This window comes from Panthera tigris, chromosome E3 (assembly GCF_018350195.1).
Source record: "Panthera tigris isolate Pti1 chromosome E3, P.tigris_Pti1_mat1.1, whole genome shotgun sequence".
NCBI lineage: Eukaryota > Metazoa > Chordata > Mammalia > Carnivora > Felidae > Panthera > Panthera tigris.
In genome coordinates, this window is record NC_056675.1 from 2,690,670 (window position 1) to 2,695,829 (window position 5,160).

General features: G+C 47.6%; 1 long non-coding RNA gene across 1 annotated transcript; it reads left to right on the forward strand.

Moving 5' to 3' along the window:
* Positions 1-667: 667 nt before the first annotated feature.
* LOC122234739 lies at positions 668-2,256 on the forward strand. The gene is made up of 2 exons (XR_006212665.1): positions 668-886; positions 2,080-2,256. It is a non-coding gene; the product is annotated as an uncharacterized LOC122234739 (long non-coding RNA).
* The last annotated feature ends 2,904 nt before the right edge of the window (positions 2,257-5,160 follow it).

Below are 5,160 nucleotides of genomic sequence, written 5' to 3' on the forward strand. Positions count from 1 at the left end.
CCCCACAGCTGTGAAATCCTTCTGAGATGTTCCTTAAAGTGCTTTCGCTTATCGTATGGTTCCTGTAATTGTTTATTTCTCTCTTGCTTAGCACTGGGTCTGGCCCAAATCAGCAATTTAATAAATACTTGCTGAAACTTAAGAAGAGGAGGAATTACTTTCCACCAATCATTCTTGGACACTCCCAGCGAGCCTCAGAGTCCTCTGGAGGGCTTGTTAAAACAGCTTGCCGGGTTCCACCCCCCAGCGATTCTGATTGGAACTTCTGATTCTGTAGTTTGGGGTGATGCCCCAGAATTTGCATTTCTACCCAGGTGATGCTGTTGATGCCCGTCTGGGACCACACATTGAGAACTTCCACTTTATACAGTTGAAAGCAGTCTGAAAGGGGAGGGGTAGTTATTTTTAGAGAAGGCTGGGAGAAGTTTTTGGAGGCTTGGTACGTTTTTGGTACTTCTCTTCTTCGTAGCTTCTTTAACAAGAGCATTTCACGAGAGTTTAGCGTCTTAAAAAGTTCTCAGCTCAGTGGGCTCTAAAGTAACCAAAGCCCACGCCCCATTAGGGATCAAAAGCAGCACCTGGTGGCTCCTTAATGGGTTGCCAGGCAACAGAACAAAGGCAAGGCTGGGCTGGGATTAGCAGCTGGCAGGGAGTTTAGAGTGAACTACCCAGGCATCTAGAGAGGGTAGACCGCCCATCAGGAGAAGGCTGTGCAAACCAGATGCAAGGAATCCCCACGATCGTTGCCTTGATTTGCACGTGGAGGGGCACACCATCCCCTTGCGGACAAGATCATGCTGTAACTTGTTCTCTAATAGGACTGGGGAATATTTTTCTCAGAAGAACCACCGAGAACCCATAAGGGACATTTCTTAATGACTTACAGGTAAGAAATGACTTAGGCTTATCAACCCTTTGCTTTTAAAAAATCAGCTCTATTAGTTTATTTTTGATTATAAAAATATAATTCACATTTGAAAATTTAAAATGTGCAGAAAAGCATGCAATTTCAAGTGCCCTGAAGGACATTACAATTTGGCATCCATCCATTCAGGGAAAAAAAAAAAGTTAACATAAATGGGATTATTCTATACATTTCTCCATAACTTTATAAGAAAAACTGATGGGGCACCTGGGTGGCTCAGTCGGTTAAGCGTCCGACTTCAGCTCAGGTCACGATCTCTCGGTCCGTCAGTTCAAGCCCCACATCGGGCTCTGGGCTGATGGCTCAGAGCCTGGAGCCTGCTTCTGATTCTGTGTCTCCCTCTCTCTCTGCCCCTCCTCCATTCATGCTCTGCCTCTCTCTGTCTCAAAAATAAAAATAAAACGTTAAAAAAAAATTAAAAAAAAAAAAGAAAAACTGATATAGTGGATATTTCTACATCAATACTTATACTTCATTAACAGTTATATGAGATTTTCTTGTATGGGTGTGCCATATTGTACTCAACCTTCCTGGATGGGCATTTAGATTGACTTTTTTTTTTTTTTTTTTTTTTTTGCTATTATTAGCAATCCTGGAATGGACAACCTCACACACACATTTCTGTGCATTTGTGAAGTGGATGGCTAGACCAAAGACAATTAGTATTCGAAGTTTAGCTATGAATTTCAGGTTTCATTCCAGAAAGTCTGTGAATTTATATTTCCACTGATAGTATGAGCGTTCATTTCCACACACCCTCACCAACACTTGCTGTCTTCAATGCTTTAATATTTTTATAAGCCTTGTTAATTTTTCATTTCTTGGATTGATTTCTTTGAGCATTCTTGAAACACGTTTTTTCCCCCTGACATTCCTGTTCATGTTCTTTGCCCCTCTTTCTATAGGAATTGTTCATCTATTTTTCTTATTGACTTACAAAAGCTATTTTTATGTAGAAAGATTAATACTTCCTCCAGTGTGTTGCTTGTTTCTCTTAACATTTTTTTCACAGTGCCATATGGATGTTCTTGGTTTTTAACTTGTAACAGTTGAGTATGTTGGTGTTCTACGACGTTGCAGATTTTCCTCTTAAAATAAAAAAATAAAATCACAATTCTATCATTTAAAAAACTTTCCCTTTTTATCTCATTAAGGGCAAAAGATGAGAAAGAAGACAGAATGAACCAAAAGAAAAATAAAGAGAGAGGAAGAGAACAGAGAGCTATATTCATCATGTTTCTTCAATTCTCAGGAGATACGGAGTGATTCTCAAACTTTAATTTATATATGGATCACTTGGAGATCTTATTAAAATGTAGATTCAGATCCTGCAGGGGCCTGAGATTTGACATTTCGAATCAGTTCCCAGGAGAGGCTGATGGCTAGTGGACCACACCTTGGAGTAGCGACGCTTTAGAACAGGACAATGGGGTGGCCTCAGTGACAGTTCTAACTCCAGTTAAATGATCATTTGTTGTAAAACTCCTCACTCTCTCTAGTTAAGCAGGGAAGATTCTTCTTGCTCTTGAAACCAGGAGATAGCCATAGCTCATTTTTTAAAGAAACGTAAGTCAGCTCTCATGGAGCAAAATCCCTTTACCTCAGGGTCTTTTAGAATACCCGGCTTTTCTTTTTTAAGATTTTACTTGTAAGTAATCTCTGCTCCCAACATAAGGCTCAAACTCACAACCTCAAGATTGAGAGTAGCATGCTCTACCAACTGAACCAGTCAGGCACTCTACAATATATGGCTGAAGGTTTTTATTTTAATTTTTCACATTTGCGGCTAAAGATTTATTAAAGCGAGTATATACAGGGATGAAGCGTTCTCTTCTTGAGATCTTTTTTAGGCTCGATATAAAATTAAATGGAGAGATTAATTGGCCCTTTTGGGTAGAAATGTTTCAGCTGTGTGCTGGCCTCTTCCCAGCATTATAAAGGGGTTTTTCTGTATTATTTTTTTTTTGAGAAAGAATAGCCACAGTCTAAACACATCCCTGAAGACAGTAATCTAATGAGTCATGTAAAAGGCAACATAATCTGGTGGGGAAAAAAAAAAATCTTAGAATAGCACCCAGGAGAGCTAGACTCCTACTCTGGCTTTAACATGGTTACTTTGTGTATGTTAAACTTCCCTAGTTTAGTTCCTTCAACTGTAAGATGACTCAATATCAGAGCCTCACTTACCCAGGATGATACTGGAATAAAAAAATTCCCAGAAGTGTGTCTGGACCTTTTGGAGTAGCTGTGATATCCATGGTTCTCTTACTACTTACGGTATACTGGCTTGGCTTTCTAATTTCCAAGCAAGATTCCATAACTTTTTCTGAACTGTAAAATAAATTGTAGCAAAAGAGACTCTGGGTATTTTCTGAGTGTCTCGAAGTCAAGAAGTTGCCTGTGCCATATTCTTGCCTATGCTGTGAGGGCGTATGGGTGTGGCTCGCTATCTGCAAAGAAAATAATAGACATGTTTGTATTTGAAAGGAAAAGGTTAAATATGGCCCCGACTCAACTGGGGTGCAGAGCAAGGGTAGTTTGGGGCGGTGCTCCCCAGCTGGTCCGAAGCACAGGAAACCAGCACTTTCTGAGTGTGTGAATTATCTCATTCCCTCGCAACAACCCTGCGAGAGGGGAATTCTAACTTTTAATGGGAATTCAGAGTCAGCAATCTGCCCAGATTTCACAACTAGAAAGAGCGGAGCCTCATCGCTGACCAAAGTGACTTCCCCTCGTTAGCCATAGACTCCCCAACCGTATGAGTGAGAGCACCTCACACAGAGGGCGGTGGGGGGTTAGTGCCAGGAGGGCCCAGGTTGGCCCACAGGAGGTGCTCGGCCCGCAGGAGGTGTTCAGTTCACAGTAGGACCTCTTTCTCCCCTACGCTCTCATATAGCCCTGTAAGTTAGACCCAAGGCTGCTGCATCGGAAAATAAAAGTAGAAATGCCCCCCTCACTCTCATCCACCTGTCCTCAGGACAACGTGCCCAAAGGGCGCCTCTGGGCCGCTTCAGGCACTGCACACCCGTGCTTCCACGTGTTCTCAGAGAACACGCCCCCTCCGGACGGCTTCTCACTCTTCCGGCCCTCCTTGCGTGGGGTGGGAAGGCGGCAGGGGGCAGGCCCCGGGAACCGACCTAGGTCAGAACCCACCTCCTCCGTTTGGCTGCTGTCCTCGGGCCTCGGCTTCCCCATCCTTCCTTTACAAGGTCCTTGTTGAGGCTCAGTAAGGGTGGATGGTGCGCGGTCAGTGTTCTGGGAGTGGGAGCCAGGTCCCTCTCGGAAACCTCGAAGGCAGTGCCGGCTCTCCCCTCCCTCGCCCCGAGCCCGGGGCACTAACCTCGTGGATCCAGCACCCGGCGAGGCGCACGCCCTGTCCAGCTGCCATCACCGTTTACATGATCTCAATCATCACATGCCCCCAGGCTCCTCCAGGCCCACTGCCAACAGCATCAGACTGTGTGTCACCTTCCAGGCCTCCTCCCACAAAAATACTGGCCTTCCAGCCTCCAGAGCTCTTAGCTCACCCCGTAAACTCTGCTAATGCTTACCACATGCGACTGAGCTTGAGCGCCCCGCCCCACGCACCCTTCGCGGGCCCCCCAGGCCTGGCGCTAGGAGACCCTTGCCCCCAAAGGATCTTTCTCCCTAGGGCGGCCCTCCCCACTAGGAGAACTCCCCGGGGGCCCTTTCCGCTATAAGACCCTCCCCCCCCATGAGACCCTCTCCCTAAGAGATCCTCCCTCTTAAGGGAAACTTCCCTTGGGAGACCCTTCCCAGAGACCGGCCCCCCCACTGGGCGGGAACAGGCGGCGCTGGGGTCCTTGCAGGCCACACATGACCTTGGACGCCCCTCCAAAGCCGGAGTCCACTTCTGGCAACAGGCGGCGGGTCTGCACCTAGTGGTGGCTTTTGTTGCTAACGACTGAAAACCCGATTGCGCGTGTGTCTCGTTTGCAATCACGGTAACTTGGCGCGTAACTACCCGAACACCACCCACTGGCTGGAGCGGGCGGATCCCGGGGCTGGGGGTGGGGGGGGCGGGGAGGTCTGGCTCGGCGCGCCGGGAGGGGCGCGCCCACCTGCCCCAGCGCGTGGCTCGGGCACCCGGCCCAGCCGCCCCTCGGCCACACGTGCGCCAGCCCACCTGCGAGCCCGCACGCCCGAGAGGGGCGAGGCCGGCGCCGCCCCCACCCCTGCGGCCCGCGCCGCCCCCGCCCGAGCTGGCCGCCGAG